The sequence below is a fragment of the Puma concolor genome, chromosome A3 (assembly GCF_028749965.1).
Source record: "Puma concolor isolate L17-30 chromosome A3, mPumCon1.1.hap2, whole genome shotgun sequence".
Classification (NCBI taxonomy): Eukaryota; Metazoa; Chordata; class Mammalia; order Carnivora; family Felidae; genus Puma; species Puma concolor.
Genome location: NC_141669.1, coordinates 74510809 through 74530031, shown reverse-complemented (window position 1 = coordinate 74530031; position 19223 = coordinate 74510809). Strand labels below are relative to the sequence as shown.

At 41.9% G+C, this 19223-nt stretch overlaps 1 long non-coding RNA gene across 3 annotated transcripts in view; it reads left to right on the top strand.

The window, feature by feature from the left end:
• Positions 1-25: 25 nt before the first annotated feature.
• Positions 26-19223, top strand: part of LOC147582536 (uncharacterized) — a 124360-nt gene continuing 105162 nt past the window's right edge. For 2 of the 3 annotated variants that reach the window (XR_015249232.1, XR_015249231.1), the window contains exons 1-2: positions 26-596; positions 1447-1662. This is a non-coding gene — a long non-coding RNA (uncharacterized LOC147582536). The remainder of the gene's footprint in view (positions 597-1446; positions 1663-19223) is intronic. The other variant, XR_015249233.1, reaches the window with a different exon arrangement.

Below are 19223 nucleotides of genomic sequence, written 5' to 3'. Positions count from 1 at the left end.
AACATCGCAAACGAGTCCCGGCCAACCCCCTCCTCTCTAACTCTTTTCAAGACTCCTTTATCCATTGTTATTTACTCGACGAGGCAAGAGATAAAGGGAAGCGGGCGAACGAATGACGTGAGTGGGTTTCACTCCCCAGCCAGCCCGTTAAAAGGCCAGTGGAGTCGCGCTCGAAGGGCCCTACTTTGCGGCGCGGAGGAGCATCGTGGTGGCGATTTGTAGTCCGACAATCGTTGAGCCGGCCTCCGATTGGCTGGTTCGTACCTGCAATGCGTCACTCGAGCTCGCAGCCGCCGCCGGGACGCGGTGCGGTTTCTGCCGTTGCTGGTCTGGCAGCGCTGTCCTGGCAACTGCGCCAGGCGGCAGAGTCGCTTCCCTTGCGCTTGGCTGGAGAACCTTCCTCTTCCACCCATCCTTCTCTCCCACACTCACACACACACTTTCCCGCCCCTTGTGCAGGGGTAGGCGAAAACACCTTAGGCAGATAAAGAATGACGCTGAAAGACCCCAGGAAACCTGTACCCCGCGCTCAGCTTCTCGGCCTCGTGGAGGTCACACGTTTTCCATTTTACTCCACGAAACCAATAAAAATCTAGGTAAGGATAAATGCAGCTGCTTAGCTGCGAGACTAATCCGAAAGGGTCTTCCGTTTGGACTTGCCATGCGCCTTTCTTACCAGGGGGTCCTTTCCCAGAAAAGTCACTCAGAAACCACCTCTCCGAGATTCTGTCGGATTAGTCACCCCCAAAGCCCCTTGATAGTGTGGAATAAAGGGTCCTCGTTTGGAGTCAGACCTGGGTGCAAGTGTTGGTTGGTCCACTTTGTTAGATGTGTGACCTTGGAGGAGTCATTTAATCTTTAGCCTCATTTGTAAAATGGAGGTAATAGTTATCTCAAAAGCTTATCGTAGGGGCGCCTGGGTGGCGCAGTCGGTTAAGCGTCCGACTTCAGCCAGGTCACGATCTCGCGGTCCGTGAGTTCGAGCCCCGCGTCAGGCTCTGGGCTGATGGCTCAGAGCCTGGAGCCTGTTTCCGATTCTGTGTCTCCCTCTCTCTCTGCCCCTCCCCCGTTCATGCTCTGTCTCTCTCTGTCCCAAAAATAAATAAACGCTGAAAAAAAAAAAAAAAAAAAAGCTTATCGTAAGGATTAGAATAATATGAAAATTAGATTAATGTAAAATGTTAAAGTTTCTGGCACAGGGTAAGCACCCAAGTGGTCACTGTAATATACCTTACCCTCATTACAAATTTGCCCATTTGTGTCTCCAACCTCTCAGATTTAAACGGACGTTTAAAAAAACTTGTCAGAGTTCACTCCTTGAAATGGGAACCCTTGTGTACTGTTGATGGGAACCTAAAATGGTACAGCCACTGTGGAAAAACTGTATGGCAGTCTCTTTAAAAATTGAAAGAGAATTCCCATATGATCCAACAATTCCACTTCTAGGTATGTACCCAGAAGAACTGAAAGTAAGATCTTGAAGAGCTATTGGTATGCCCATATTCAAGGCAGCGTTATTCGCTATAGCTAAAACTTGGAAGCAACACAAGAATGGATAAGCAAAATGTGGTATATACATACAATGGAATGTTATTCAGCCTTGAAAAGGAAGAAAATTCTACAACATGCCACCACATGAATGAACCTTGAGGACATTATGTGGTAAGTGAGAAATAAGCTAGTCACAAAAAGAGAGATACTATATGATTCCATTTTTTTTAATGTTTATTTATTTTTGAGAGAGAGAAAGAACAGGGAGGGGCAGAGAGGGAGGGAGACACAGAATCCCAAACAGGCTCCAGCTGTCAGCACAGAGCCCGATGTGGGGTCGAACTCTTGGACTGCAAGATCATGACCTGAGCCGAAGTTGGATGCTTAACCGACCTAGCCACCCCTGATTCCATTTATATGAGGAACTTAGAGTAGTCAAAATCACAGAGACAGATAGTAATCTACTAGGGGCTTACCACTAGATTATTAGATAGTGATTACCAGGGTCTGGGGCAGGGGGACTGGAGAGTTACTGTTTAATGGGTATGGAGTTTCATATCTACAAATGAAAAGAGTTATAAGGATGGATGGTGGAGATATTTGTACAACATTATGAATGTATTTAATATTACTGAACTGTACACTTAAAAATGGTTAAGGTGGTCAATTTTCAACGTTTATTTATTTTTGGGACAGAGAGAGACAGAGCATGAAGGGGGGAGGGGCAGAGAGAGAGGGAGACAGAATCGGAAGCAGGCTCCAGGCTCTGAGCCATCAGCCCAGAGCCTGACGCGGGGCTCGAACTCACGGACCGCGAGATCGTGACCTGGCTGAAGTCGGACGCTTAACCGACTGCGCCACCCAGGCGCCCCTAAGGTGGTCAATTTTATGTGTATTTTATCAAATGCATTTTTTTTTAATTAGCTCCTTAGTCCCACCCCAAATAAGTAAGCATATTCATAACCTGGAACATTTAATAATCGGATAGTGAACACCTGTGTGAGTTCAATTTGACTGCAGTGTAGTTGTTACCATAGAAGGGGTTTACAAGGCACAGAGGAGAGGACCTTAGCGCACCACAGAGGTTCCAAAAGGGGTTTGTAAAGAAGATAACTCCTACATTGAGTCTGTTATGATAAATGGCCTAGGAAACAGGCAAAAGGCAGGGAGGAAAAGAGAAGTAAGTTCCAGATGAAAGAAAACAGAGCAAAGGCCAAGAGGCATGCAATTTGATTGCATGGCCTGGTGGAGGAGCTGCCAGTGATTAGGCATTACTAGAACCCGCCAGGCACAGGAGAGGGTTGCTGGGAAGTTAAGAAGGAACTAGGGTTTAATGCTCAGACTGCATTTCCTCAAGAAGGTTGTTGGTAGAGCTGCTGTCCAGAAGAATCTTAGGCCACATTAAACCCTTAAAATTTCCCAGTAAAAAGCACAGGCATGTGGACCCTTGAAACCTAAGCAAGCAGCATTTTTAGCAGGCCAAGGTGAAATCTTGCCTACTGAGAAGAAGTTTGCCCAGCAAGACCAAGATGTTCTGTAACTGCTATCTGCACATACTTGGAAAGCTTCAGTGGAATTTAACCTCCTTTAGCCTATTTAGACATTTCTTCATACCATCAAAAGTATTTACTAGGCCAGGGATGGATCCTCTTTCTTTCAGTCATGTAAATCAGACATAAAGTAAGTGCTCTTTCAATTAGTATTGGCAGCACTGTGACCTTCCTTTCAGATGAATGGCTATTTAATGAAAACTCAGGATCCTGTGCTTCTACTGTCCTTGCCAATGTAGTGATGTGATGAGGCAGGGGTGGGGGAGGTAATTAACTTTATCCCACAAATGAAATACCATTGAGAATGTTAGTTAAAAGTGGGTACCTCTGCTTCAGAATCTAAGCTGGAGACACAGACCTAAGGCCATGGTTCCTGTTCATTCTGGTAGCTCTCACGTCTTTCAAGGTATTCCTCAGACATTTGTCTCTGATTCTTCCTCAGATGGAAAAGCCATCAACAATCTTTTCTCTCAGCTTAGTCACTAAAAATATTCTCTCTTCACACAGTACCCCGTCAGCATGCATGATTTTACATATGAAATTTTTAATGATAGGAAATTGAATGACAAAATGAATAATCACCTCTTCTAGAAAATGAATTTTTAAAAGGATTCATGTATAACGTATAACAAGCAAAAGCTTAAGTGTAATATATAGGTGCATGCTTAGAGTTGTAGGTATTGAATCAATAAGCTTTTAAACAAATATTTGGTAATGAAGCATGTGTGAAAGAGACTACAGGAAAGTTCTTGGTTTCTTAGGTTGAATTTCAGTAAGGCCTCTCTTGCAGAAACTTCCTTGCTGACCTCTCCAAGATGAGAAAGAAAATGAGAAAAAAGTCAAGACTTACATTTAAAGCCATTGTGGTTTATGTGTATTTGAGACTGTTCCAAGTCAATTTATTTATAGAGCATTTGTCTTCCACAAGATGACATACAGTGCAGCCTGACTTTGGCAATTGCCAACTGAGAAGCAAAGTTGATGACAACTGTCACGTCAAGGCCTAGGAGGCGGTTGGTTGTCTTTCTTTTTCCCCTTCCTGATTGGTGAGATCTCACAGCTTTCTACCTTTGTCCATCTTGGGAAAATGAGAATGTACTTCCTCTCCAGGCCCCAGTTCCTCAGTTTGCAGAACACAGATAACATAAGCCCCATCCTTTGATATTTCCTTCCCATAGTTTCTCTCCTCCAGCCAACTGTGCTAACCAACAAGTGCAGAGGCCAATCTGAGCAGCATTCTTGATTGTAGGGCCTATGTGATTCTTGACAGGTGAAAGAATTAAGCCTTAAATACCCTAAGGCATCAAGGTATGCATCAGCTTCTCTCCTATGCATCTAGAATGGCACATGTTGTATGTCAATTTTGAGAGAATTGAGAAAATAGCACTCAAATCATTTTCTTGTTCTGTGGATCGGATAAGGAGCTCTGGTTGAGAAAGTGAAGCTATCCTTTTCCAGGATTATGGGGCGAAACAGAGCTGGGACAGGAATCCAAACAGGTCATGAGAATGTCTTACCCACAGCATCCTCAGTTCGATAAACTGAGGTGAAGAGGGTATGGAAAAAACATCCTGCATGGGCTTATGCTCATATACATAGGAAAAATTGAGAGTCATTAGCTTTGATATTGACATACCGCCTTTTATTTATTTGCTCATTCAAAAAAATTGAGATGTCATTTTCGTGTGACCATCTAGGGTTTGCCTAAAACTGAAGGTTTTCCCGGGACATAGAACTTTCAGCACTAAAGCCAGACAGTCTCATGCAAACCAGTGTGATTGGGCACCCTAGAAACTGTGACCACTCAATCAATAAAAACCAGTAGCCTATTACTTGCAGACTGTGCAAGGATAAGAATGAGCATAGGAGACCATGAGAGCATGTAGGAGGACAACCTAATGGGCAAGGGGATGACATCCTAGAGAATGTGATAAATAGTGATTTGAGTAGAGATGGACAAAGAGGAGAAAGTGTTTGAGGCAGGAAGAAGACACATAGAGGAATAGAGATATCATTACCACCTCCATCATTAACATCATCATTAGTACATTCACTAATGTACATCAGCCACTGATGATTGGGTGCTTACCATGGGCCAGCCACTGTGCTGACCACATTACATACATTGTCCATATTGTTGACCATTTCATTCCTCATGAAATACTCTTCTCTCTTGGCTTCGGGAATGACCCCTTCATAATACGTCTATTTCTCTGGCAATTTGTTTCAAGCTCCTTGGCTGGCTCCTGCACCTGTTGCTTAAAGGGTAATGTGCCTCCAGATTTAAGCCATGGCTCTCTTCCTTATGACTTTGACACCTGCCCTGAGCAAACTTCCCACTCCCATAGCATTCGCTAGGTGCTGATGACCTCCAAATATGGCCAGAGGTAAAGTCTTCCCTAAACTCCTGATTGTATTTCAGGCTGACCCTAACATTTGTGGACTCAGTCAAGAGTACAAACATGCTTATATAGCATATGTTAAATATGTTGAAGTTGTAAGTCAAGTTAACAAACGAATATGTTCTATTCTTCTACCTTGAGAGATAAACTTTCATAATCACCTGGACAGCCATGGCCAATTTTAGAATCTTGAACCTACCAACCAAATTGTGGAAGTATAAGGAAGCCATCCTCTAACCCACAGCCTACCCATTTCTTTTCTCACTGCCAGCTCCATCCACACTGTGAGAGGTCTTGCATATTCACTTGTGTGGACACTGTGGTCCTGAGTAGGCTCCATATACAGCCCCACAAATAGTTGCTTCTTGTCCATCCTTCAAGGCCTAGAGACATGCACCCTAGAGATACAGTTTGCTCTTTGGAGAGTGGACCTGAGGAGGAAGCCTACATGGGAAGCAGGGTCAGTGCTATTTGATCAAGGAATCCCGTAATCCTAGGGACAGAGAATAGTCTTAAGGGGTGGGGGAATGTGGGTTCTAGGTAGGATGTCCTCTTGGCCCTTTATGTAGAGGTGTATTTGAAGGAGGGACACAACCAGGTTCTCTGAAGTGAGGCTAGGCCAGGGCCCTCTCTTGCACTCCTGAAAATGCCTGCTGGCGACTCTTCTGGAGGCCCTCAGGCCCTAAAACCACATCCAAACTGAACCTCTCATATTTTCACCCCAACCTACTCTCCTCTATTCTAGCTTCATTGAAGAGCACCTCCCTGTCACCCAAGCCACACTGAACCACTTGCAGATATCTGCATACACTACACTGTTTTCCATTTTGTCTTTCCTCATGCTGCTCCCTCTGCCTAGAACATCCTTCCACACTTTCCCACTGCCTGCTACACATGTGCTCATCCTTGGCACAATCATCATATCCCCTGTGCTGTCTTCCTAACCCACCAGCCGTCTCCCTTTGGCCCAAAGATAAATAATCACTCTCTCTCAAAATATCCTTATAACACCTTATGGTACTGTTACCTTATAGGTTGGTGATACCAGCTGAGTCCCTTGAGGGACCGTAATTGTGTTTGCACCCTTACCACCTTGCTTCATGCTGGGACACAGTTGATGCCCAGTAATTTTGTCGAATGAGTAAGTGGACGAATGGACAAAGATATTATCATTTTGCACTTGCCTTTTCCACATGGCTTTGAAAAATAACTCAGAAGATTATTACAAAGTATGAGTTGTCTTATGAATAACAAAACAAAGGGCACCTAGGTGGCACAGTCAGTTAAGTGTCTGACTCCTGATTTTGGCTCAGGTCATGATCTCACCATTCATGAGATCAAACCCTGCGTTGGGCTCTGTGCTCACAGCATGAAGCCTGCTTGGGATCGTGTCTGTCTCTCTCTCTCTCTCTCTCTCTCTCTCTCTCTCTCTGTGCCCCTCCCTTGCTTTTGCACACTCTGTCTCAGAATAAATAAACTTTAAATAAATAAATAAATAAACAAACAAACAAACAAGTAACATAGAAAGTAGCCAGCAAGACAATCTCGTCTTCTAATCTAAGTTATTATTTAAATAAATTTGAAAATTCTAAATACATATTTAATCAAATGTAATTTTCATTTTCCTTGAGATTTTTTATGTCATTGTATAATTGTTTATACAATTTTCAAATTGTATTTTTTCTCATCTTAGAAAATTTAAGGTTCAGACTGCATTAGCTTGATGAAATAAGAATTAAAGCAATTAACCACCACATAATTAAGCTAAAAAAAAAATGTGCTTTCAACAGTGCCTGGTTTCACAGAAAAAAGGTGATTTATGTTGTGGTTGGTATTCTATTGGCAGCATGGGGGCCTACATGGAAGTGTGAATTCTCTGCAACCTCGACTTTTAACCTCAAATCTATACGTCAAATTTTTAATTTCATTTTCTCCCTACCAGCTTGGTTTGTTATTATCCTTTGGTTTAAACAATCAGGATTCCCATTTTCGTGGCTCTAAAGTTGATGCTATTGGGGTCCTCCTTCCCTTCACATTTTTTTTCTAGTCCCCATTTAACTATGTATCCCGTATTTCTAGGTTCTCCTCATGGAACTTGTAGTAAATCATCATCTGCTTTGAAAAAAGATTTTAAATTGTTCTAAACTTAACTACTTACTTGCCTTTTCTCTTTTGTACATTTTTCCATATTTCAATTTTCTTTACTGTGTGCTATGAATTATACTATCTACTATATCTTCCACGAAACTCTCAGTAACAATTTCAGTTTGGAAGCCCATCTGCCATTTTGCCAGTTTGAGATTCACTGACCTCTCTTCTATAGAGAAACCAGGAACCAGGGGCCAGTCTGTAAAGAAGGCTCACAGTTTGACATGGCTATGGGATCACATGCATCCTAGTAGAGCTTGATTAGAAAGCTATGGGCTAGTGTCTGGACTTACTAAATTCTTCATGTTGTTTTTGTTTTTGATGCCATGAAATCATATTAACAAAAGAATGTATACTTGCTGGGGAATTATCACTTCTTGTGATTTTCCATGGTCTTTCCTGGAAGGAGGGAGCTTGGTTTCCCTGCTCCATGAGAAAAATGGGAGTCACTTAGAGAAAACATCTTTATTTTACCGCCACATTCTTGCTTTCATTGGTTCCAAAGTGAAAAGAGTCACAGCCCCTGCCATTCATGTGGGGGCTGGGGGAGACATAGATGTGCCCCTATTACAATAACAGGATTGATTAGGAATGAAAGAGCTTCTCTTTTTCTAGATTAAGCATTTTTTTAACTGTCAAATATTTTCTCAGAAATTTAGTTCTCTATTTTGAAAATTTTCAAATGTATGGAAAAATTGAAAGAATGATACAATAAACCATTCATATACTATCCACTTTGATTCAGCAATGGCTAGCATTTGCTACATTTGCTTTCTCTTTCTCTGTCTGTCTCTCTCTGTACACATACACTGATTGACAAATTTTTTTTGGATGAAACATTTGAAAGAAAGATAGTCATCATACTTCACCTGTGAATTTCAGCATATTCTCCTGCGAATAAAGATATTCTCCTACAAAACAAAACCACAACACTGTTATCACAGTTTAAAAAAAAATTCTATAATGGGGCACCTGCATGGCTCAGTTGGTTGAGCTCAGGTCATGATCTCGTGGTTCAGTTTATGAGTTCTAGCCCTTCATCACCCTGACAGCATGGAGCCTGCTTGGGATTCTCTCTCTCCCTCTCTGCCCCAACCCAGCTCGCATGCACATGTGTGCACTCTCTCTTTCTCCAAATAAGTAAACAAACTTAAAAAAAAATCCCTTTAAAAATTCTATAATACTATCTTATACTATCTATATATGTACATATATATATGTGTATACATACATATATATATATATATATATATATATAATCCAATCTATACTTAAATTTTCCTAATTGTCTCCAAAATGATTTTATAGCTGTTTTCCTTTTTTCTAACTAGGATTTGACAAGGGTTGTACTTTACATCTCTTTAGGTTTCTAATTTTAATCCAGATAATTCCCCTTCCTCTGATTTTCACCTCATTTATATTTTAAAGGATCCAGAACAGTTTTCTTTTACAATGTCCACATTCTACATTCGTCTGATTGCTTTCTCATAGTATTACTTAATGTGTTTCTCTATCCTATAAACTAGAATTTAGGACTAAAGCCTTGACAAGATTCTAGTTGAAGACTTTTGGCAAAACTACTTCACAGGCAGTATTGTGTATTTTATACTGCCATCATCCTAAGAGCACATAAGAGCCAATGTTACATTCTTAGTGATGATAATTTGATCATGTAGTTAAGATGGCATCTACCAGGCCTCACCATCATAAGGGTGTGTTTTCCACATTTAATTGATAAGTAACCTGTGGGGTGATATTCTGCTAACATGTAAATATCCTTTCCCCAGCAGTTCTCCACCTAGTGATTTTATCATGCATCATCTGTTAACTTAGTTACATTGAGGGTTATAAATGGCTTTTCTAATTCTGTGATCCCTTCCATATGTATTAGCTTATATTCTTTTTGCAAAAAATATTCTTTCCTCCCTTATTCTCTCCTTTTCTGAGCATTACTGTTAATTGTTTTTTTTAATTCAGTGTATTATAATCAATTGCATTTATTTTAGGTTTTGGTGCTCAAGTTGTCCCAAATTTGGCCAATATTTAGAAGCCTCAGTCGCCTAACGGATAAGGCATTGGCCTCCCAAATTTGGCCAATATTTACTGTTCGGGCCAGTTCCTATGTTTTTTTGACCTATCTCTATCAATTTTTGAGTAGTTTGTTGTTTTCTGACACAAAATATTCCAGGCTAACCTTCTACTTTCTCTGCTTGGATCTAGAATCAGCCATTTTATTCAAGGATCCTCAGAGATGTCCAATGTATTTAATTCCAAACATGTAAAAAGTCATCATTCTATATTTGTTGTACTCAGCCTATCCATAAACACTTCAGTGGCTTTCCTTAGATCCTCAGAAGTTTTTCTTCTCAGTGCAGACTTTATTCTGGACCCTTGCTCTCAGTGCTTGGTTCTTTGTGTTCTCTCTGTGTATCTCTTAGCATCTCCTTCAGTCCTTTCCCAATGTGTCATATTTATGAGTGTAAATTGTGAATACTGGGTCAAACTGGAAAATGGATAATATCACAAAGCCCATGTGGAAGCTGCAGGTGAAAAGGCCTAGATAGGCAGGGCCAGGACAAGAGAAAAGCAAGACCCTCAGCCAGAAGGATGCAGCTACAACCTCCTTTGGCAAAGAGACCATGTCTTCCCATAGTCCCCCCTCTCATCCTCATACCTGCTTACTTCCCCAAAGGCAGAGAGAACTTGGGGATACCAGGAACTTTGCTTTAATCTCATAGTTCAGTGTTTGGGGTAGAGTGATTCCAAGGTCAGGCGAGAAAAAGGGAGGGTGGCTATTACTCTAGGTCCCCAAAGACCTTTCCAATATTATATGGACCCATAAGACTATTATTTTGGCCATTTGTTTAGGAAGCTCCCATGTTAATTTATCTCTCATGTTCATGTTTAAGTTTCTTTATTTGAATATATTGTCTAGATTTACTATGTCTTTTTTTAAATATTTATTTATTTTGAGAGAGACAGAGAACAAGCAGGGAAGAGACAGAGAGGGAGAGGGAGACAGAGAATCCCAAGCAGGCCCCACACTGCCAGTGCAGAGCCTGATGCAGGGCTTGAAATCATGAACCATGAGATCATGACCTGAGTCAAAATCAAGAGTCAGACACTTAATTGACTGAGCCATTCAGGCACCCCTATATCATTTAATAATAAGTGAAATTGGAATAATTTTACTTGCCAGTGATTTCTAGTTATCTTTATCATATTAAAACTCTTAGTTGTGGACCAAAGGTCTTTTTCAGCAGTGTCCCTCTGTATCTGGTGATAGTATCTCCCAACAAGCCCTGCATTGTATTTCCCCCACCCCAGCAACTGTCTCTTGGGCTATACCTTCTCCTGTCTCCCAGTTGTACATCATATAGAGGACACATCACTGCACAGGGACTCAGAGGTAGGGATTTGTATCTAAGTCACCACCAACTGCTCTGTGATCTTGGGGTAAGTTTCATAGCCTCTCTGGACCTCAGATTGTAAATCAGTCACATGATCTCTTGATCTTAAGGTCCCTTTTAGTAAGGGGGGGGAGGGAGAAATACCCTTAGAATGTTTTTCTTCAAGTTACAGATTGGTTTGAGTGGGAAGAGATTTCAGAGGTCATTTAATGTACTCCTTTAATGAGGAAATTTAGTCCCTAAAGATGAGGGGATTGCCCAAGGTCTTCTATGTATATGAAGAAAGAGCCAGGTTTAGAACCCAGTTTCCCTGACTACCAAATTAGTCCCTTCTATACTATACTATACTATACTATACTATACTATACTATACTATACTGACTTCCACTCCCACCCTCTTTAAAATTCTGCTAACCCTCTAGTCCAGCCATAGTAACTCCAGTAACACCCATCTCCTACCCTTCTCTCTTCCTTGTATGTTTTTATCGCTTCTATTTTTTAATGTTTTATTTATTTTTGAGAGAGAGGGAGGCGGGTAGAAAGAGAGGAACAGAGGGCCCAAAGCAGGCTCTACACTGACAGTAGAGTGCTTGATGCAGGGCTCCAACTCATGAACCGTGAGATTGTGACCTGAGCCAAAGTCAAACATTCAACTGAGCCACCCAAGTGCCCCAGTTTTTATCACTTCTGATAATAATAATAGTAGCTAACATTTTTCAAATACTAAATTCTAGTTTCTCTTCTAGCCATTTTACATTTAGTATCACATTTAATCCTCATGGCAAACTTATAGAGTCAGTTGTACAATCATCCAAGTTTACAGATGGAATAGCTGAGGGTTAAAGGATTTGCATAATTTGCCCAGTTACACAGCTAATAGCTCTCAGAATTAGATTTCTAACTCATCTCTATCTGACATCCACACCTATCCACAGCACTTTTCTGTCTGTGAATACAGGAGACAGTTATTCATCCATCCATTGCTTACTAAGTACCTACTAGTGCCCAGCACTGTTCTAGGTACTATGTGAAATAAAAAGAAATAGAAGACTGTTCTAACTGGAGATGCAAAATCTATAAACATGAAACAACTAGAATACAATTTAAGGCAACATGTATGATACAGGAATTCCAAGTAGTTCTTTTTTATGTCAATAGACTAAAAACTTTCCGAAGACAGGATTTCCATCTGTGTTTTCTAGGATACATTGGACTACAGATAGATAATGGAAATAACCTGCTGTCAGACAACAAAACAGTGATTGGAATTGAGAAAGCAGGTTTACTGAGAGCCAAACCAAAGTCATAAATTTATATCAAATTTGCAGGTCACATTAAGATTGTGTTAACTGTCAGCAGCAAGAAAAGTTGAGTACCTACTATATGCTAGGTGCAGTGATGGACACCTGAAAGAATCAAAGATAAGGGAGACAACTGGGACATTCAGACCAATCAAAGATAAGGCTGGATTGGAGGCCATATAGTGCCTTATTGCTGGTGTGATCAGAAGAGGCTGGACTTTAGGATTATTTAAAGCGTCTTGGGAAAATAGAATTATCTTCCAAAATGGGAAGTGGAAAATGGCAAACTTGGATGTTTGGGAGTTTAATAAGAGGAGAGGAAGTTTGGGGTTTAAGCAAGAACTTAGAAAGTAGACCAGAGGTCTTCCAGTCTCTCACCACCCTCCACATCAAGGGGCAGGCTGCCTCGAGATAGGAATTTGACTTTGTTTTATTATACTGCTTTTTCTAGACTGACTCACTCTTGAGGTTGCTACATATTTATGAGTGAATAGTTTATTTATATATCTTTGCTAGACTTCAGAATTACTGAGTCAACTTCAAATCTTAAAGACAATAAATTTAAAATCAGTTTGGTCTGTGACCCAATTTAGTTTGATCTGAGATACTCAAGTCTTTTTATTGGAGACTGCTTAAAAGTTGCTGAATTATGGTATGAACATATTACTGTTATTAACAGTGGAATCATTTCTTTCAAAAATGACATTGGATAATGACTTCCTCTCCACTAGAGCTCTGTATCCTTCTACCTGGAGTTTTATGATATAGTAAAATAACAACAACAACAACAACAAAACACAGGGTTTCCTGGAGAGAGATAGAATCTTCTTTCTTGGGGTGCCTGGGTGGCTCAGTCGGTTGACTATCCAGCCTTGATTTGGACTCAGGTCATGATCCCAGGGTTGTGGGATGGAGCCCTGCATCAATTCTCTCTCTCTCTCTAAGACTCTCTCTCTCCCTCTGACCCTCCCCCCTGCTCGTGCTCGCTCGCTCTCTCTCTCTCTCTCTCTCTCTCAACCAAAAAAAAAAAAAAAAAAAAAGAGAGAGAGAGAGAATCCTCTCTCTTTAGGCAATTAGTTTTTCTAGCTCTTTAGACAGTAGGTTTAATATATGAAAATATGCAAACTGGCTTGAGACAGTGAAAACAAATGGCCTCCCAAGATCCTACCCAGCTTCAGCATCCTGAGATACTTCACGTGGATACTAATTCCCTTTACAGTGTTTTCATTTGTGCAGTGCATTATTCCAGTAGGCACTGGGCCATAAAAGTTACAATCCTTTTGTGAAAGGATTGAAATTGTTCAATTTCAATTGTTGGAATTGTAAAAGTCTGTTCAGACTTTTACAATATGGCAGGCTCTGGAGGGCCATCTTCACAGAGGCTCCAGCTCTACTGACAGGCTGCCCTTCTACAAGGGTCTGCTATATCTAGTTTCCTAATCACAAGTGTAAAATTTTCCCCTTTGAGGGCAGTGTGTTGGTAGTTCTGTGGTATGCAATGATCTAATACCCAGAGAGTCTGTTACCATGCAACAAAAACTAAGGTCAATTATGATTCCTCATCAGTGACCCACAGCATCCCTCATGTCTCTCACAGCAGTCTATTTTGAAGAGCAGACACTTTAACATTTTTAAAGGAAACCAGAATTATCATTCAAATGATAAACTTCCACACAGACAGACATTCTCTTATGATTCATTGAAGTGCAGGTCTTAAGAGGTTATGCATTTGGTCTCAGTGTTTATTAAAGAAAGTGAAGACAAATAGATCAGAGAACAAATCAAACGTTGCACATCATAGATGCCAAGCTCAACAGAATGATGTTCCAATATTAATATATGGGCTACGTAACCCCACTGGGCAAAAACATGTTTTATTCAGGAAAACAACAAATCGAGTAATCTCTCTATAGAAAGCCATTTACAACTCATTTGGAAATTGAATTCATAATCTTTAATAAAGCCTGTTTATACCAACCATGAAGGAGTTTCAAATAAATAAAACTAAAAGCAATGATAAATTAGCTTCCTAGCCTTTATATGTTTAGTACATTGTAATCATTCAAATCCACTGAAGTCAAATTTGTGTTTCCAGTTTCCTAAATTCAATCCAGTGAGCTCCTGGTTCTTACACGAAACCAATTCGTATTGTCAGTGACAGCAAGAAAATTAATGTTATGTTGGTTCTTACTATCCAAAGGGACTTACTAAGTGTAAGTAATAATACAGGCTCTTACCATCCAAAAGTCTATTATTTAAGGTAAACTCTAGCCACATACTCTGATAGCTTTATGAAGGCAATGAAATAAAAAGCTGACCCTGGGGATTATGTCATATCCAGCATGTTAAAATGGATCCCCTAGGGCCTTGGTCAGGAAGTAAAGAGCTCTGCTAGAATTTTATTGAAAAATCATGATGACAAAGCCCTTTCCATTTAAAAATCAGTTTATCAACATCATGGAATCAGTGGCCGGACATGAATGGAGAGGTGGTCTCATTTTGTTCTCTGCTTGGCACTCAGCTTTAGGTAATGCATTCACATCACTAGTTACAAATCAGGTCAGGAGACTGCTCAGAAAATTCCCTAGGATGACAGGGTTCCTCCTCGGCAGAGGCCCAAACGGGGCTGAAGCTTTCCTGCTGCTGCCCGCTGCAGAACTACTTCTCACTGATCCACTGTCAGTCTCTGGGACAGGTTCTGTGTAATCCAGGCACTTCACTCATTCCACTCTGCGTTTGTTTTCAGTTGAGGGAAGGGAGGGATGATGATCCCTCATGGGAGAATGTGGGAAGAAAAGTAAACAGTGCACGTGAACTGCCTAGAACTGCCTAGAGCATTCCCTCCTTCCCATTCATGGAGCAAATATTTACCGAGCCTGGATTCTGCGCATAGTGTTGTACGCAGCTGATAATGGCTTCACAGGCCTCAGAGTGAGGACTATGAAGGCCTCCCATTTCACCTAGCCAGCCTGGATGGGGAATGAGGAGAAAGGATTTCAGAGACAGCAGACCTGGTTTGAATGCCCTGGCACCACTTTGCAGCTGTTGCCTCTGAGTCAATCACTACCTCTCTGAGCTTCGGTTTCCTCATCGTAGGATAAAGAATTAGAGCATGTACCCTGGAGTGTGATGTGAGAGTGAGACCCAGTGCACGTCAGGTGCCTGGCATTGCCTAAACGTTCTTTCCACCATCCTGCCCTCTTGCTCCCTCCCTTCTGAACTCCATATTGAACAGGACATTCTGCATCCAGCAATGTGGTCCTTCCACTCTCCTTTCTGGGGCTTGTCTTATTTCATGTCAAAGTTGTGCAGTCTTTCAGAGCAGAAGCTGTATCTTGCCAAGCTCTGCATGTCCCCCAGGACCAGCCCCAGCTTCACTGTGGACTCCTAAATAACAAGCAGACTGCCTGCTCAGAAACCGAGAAGGGAGACTGCCTCCCCCACCCGCCTCTTTCTCTTCTCTGCTGCAGTCAGGCCTGTGGCCAGAAAAAGCCCAGGATCTCCCCCATCATTTCCTGCAGCCTCCATACTCCTGAGCAGCAATAGAGGGGAGAAGACAGGGAGCTGCTCCAGACCAAGGCTGATACACAGGGTCCCTCCCCAGCCTTCTGAGCTGAACCCAGCCCACATTCCTTTAGGGGAGCCTTATAGGTAATGAGGGAGGGGGAGAGGAACCACATATCCACAGACTTCATGGAGAGCTCCCAGCCACTCCTCAGTCTGTCCCCTCCCACAGCATTAAATTCACAGCACCCCTCCTCCTTGTGGGTGAGATCAGGGGAATGAGCTACCTTTACTGAGCATTACTATGGCCCAGGAACTATACCTAATTAACAAAGGTTGGCTCAGTTCTTCCTCAGAACATGGCATATAGGATACATCTTATTGGTCTCATTTTACAAATGAAGAAACTGAGGCAAAGAGAGGTCAAGTGGGTCCCCCAAGTCACAGAAAGTGCCTGGGCCAGGATTTGAGGCCCAGGCCATCTGACTTCCAGCTCAAACCCTTAGCTTCCAGCAGGCTGCTTTGCTGGCAGGTGGTGGGGAGGGAGCTGACTCATGGCTTTTGATTCATTCAGTCCTCTTTTCTGCATTAGCATTGCTGCAGCCTAATGAACAAATACTGCATTTTGCATTTCTTACTTTGCAAACGTCCACATGAGGCTGCTTGCCTGCAATCCTGAAGAGTCACAGCATTTCCGGGTGACATATTGACACACTGGCTTGTGGGTAAGTTAAAAAGATGTTAGAGTCCTTAGATATCATCTAAACTGTAGATTCTTAAACTGGAGTTCAAGGGAGACTTCTGGGAGCCTGTAATACCCTGAATTTACATACATTTTCCTAGACCAAGGGTCTAGAACTCTCACCAGGTTCTCAAAGAGATTCTAAGCCCCAAAAGGTTAAGAACTGTGCCCACTCTGGCCAAACCAAACTTCACATTCCCAGGCTTGCTCCTGCCATTGCTCCATTAGGCAGCACAATTTGTGATAGAGAAAACCCAGAACTAAATACCAGTAGCAGAATCTGAGCTCTGAATCTTCTGGCAAACATTTTAAAGACTCATGAATTATTAAAATGGCTAATTAAGTCAACCTTCACCAGAGAATATTTGCTTTTCCATCATAACGGAGCTCACTGTGAAACCTGACTTCACTCCGTCATTTGCTTAAACATAAGGTCAGCTCCCTTTGTTCTGTCTTTGCTGGTCTAGGAAGAACTTGAAGCGGCTTGCCATGTTAAATAGTAGCAGCCTCTCTGTGTACCTCAGTGTACACAGCTAGCAGGCTTAAACCCATTTACTTCTTCTTACTTCCTCAGTTCTCTCCTCCATCATCCATGTCAAACATGCCTGTTCTCACCTCTTCCCCTCATACCAAGATGGTCCTCCCCCTAGAATGCTGTGAGTGGCCTTGAACTAAAAACATACGAGGATCATCATGTCAGGGTACATTGTAAGGTTGCACTAGCCTCTCTACATTTTGTAGCACATTTACCAAGGATCCTCCTCCCTCACCTCCAGATTTAAATACTACTTTCAGGACCCCTCTATAGTTCCATGACCTTTATGGAACCTTGTTATTTTATCTGTATCAATTTCATCTATTTCCAACAAGATGATAAGCCCCTTGAGGGTAGGAACTTACTTTTTTTCTTCTTGTAATGTATTTATCAACAGGTTTTATACCAAGTTAGATGCCAAATAAAAATTATATTAAGAAGTAGGCTTCTCCCTACCCCCACAGTCTTTGAAGTTGACCGCTTGCCAACAGCGTCCATTGCAAAATGAAAATGTAGGACCCTGACTGGGAGTGAGGAAGAAATTAATCTCCCCCTTCCCATGGCCCTCTGCACTAACCCATGGTCAATAGGTGACTCCCTGAGAGATTATAACCTCCGTGCTGGCTGTACTCGGTACCTGGATCAGAGGATGCTCCTAATTTGCTGACCAAATGCACTTTGGCACTACCAGCCCAGAGCAGGAATTGCTACCACCTTGCCCTACCATGAGATGCCATGGAATGCACACCCAACCTGACCCTCCTCACACCTGTGCCCAGGCCCTTGTCATGAACAGAGGACAACAGTGGCACACAGGCCTCCCCCCACTGATACAAACTGGTCACCATCCCCACCTGATGGTGGCAGCAATCACAAATCAGGGGTGGGGAAGGGGAGGCCAGGTGAGGCTCAGGTCCCTAGGGGACAGGGAACAAGAATCCATCAAGAACCCATCCCAAGGAGTCAGAAAGGTATAGGAAGAAACTACTGCAGGAGAGTCAAGGCTCTAAGCCCCTGGGCGCATGCTCCATTGTTCCTTTAGACTTCACTTAACACAAATTCAAAATTAAATTACTACCAGTTTTAAGATGGCAAATGCTGAGCATCAGACCCCAGGTATGGGGCCCTTCTGAGTGAGAGGCCCGGGGTAACACATGAACCCAGTCCTGTTGCTTCCTAAAATCTTTGACATAACTTGACTTGAAAAAAATACAGAGGAACAATGGGTAATTCACTTAGGGATTCATAGAGTTCCCCTAATGGCTATGAATACCACCACTTACCTCATCTGTTCCGTATGTACACAAGGATTCATAAGTTGAAAATATATCTATCTGTAGGAGGATAAGTAAAATTGGCCAATAAAGCATTTATTATTTAGCAACCAGATACACAGCTTTAGTAGAAAATTCTGTTTGGTGGGCACTTGAGTGGCTCAGTCAGTTAAGCATCCAACTCTTGATTTTAGCTCCAGTCATGATCTTATGGTTCCTGGGTTTGAGCCCCACATAGGGCTCTGCACTGACAGCACAGAGCCTGCTTGGGATTCCCTCTCTCTCCCCCTCTCTGTCTGCCCCTCCCCTGCTCGTGTTCTTTCTCTCTCTCTCAAAATAAGTAAACATGAAAAAAATAAATAAAATTTTAAAAGAAAATTCTGTTGTTTGGAGGTTGATTTAGCCATGACCTGTCTCCCCTTTCCCTATGGAAGTCATTCACCTCCTTACTTTCCACAAAATTCAAGAATCCTTAATGTTTATCAGAACAGAGATGGTTAAAGCAAATTTTACTCAATTTGTATGAAGCCTCAACAAGAAGATTCATGCAACATCACACTTTGGTTTTAAGCCCAGTGTTAACCACTGTAAGCTGTGTACTATTGTTCTCTCCCTCACATCTTTAATTCATGACTGTAGCTGAATATTTATCCTAAAAAGATTTTTAAAAGGTTGATTGATCCAACTGGCATTGGCCTGGGTTAGATCCCATGATGGATAATGCTATTTTTTTTAAAACACAAGCAAGCAGTCTCTTTCCAACTAAAGACTTGATAAAGTGAGGTGGCCTTTGAGAGCTGAATTTCTGAACTGGACTAGGGCAGGGTCTGCTGGGTATTTGCACTGATGACATCTGGGGAAGGAAA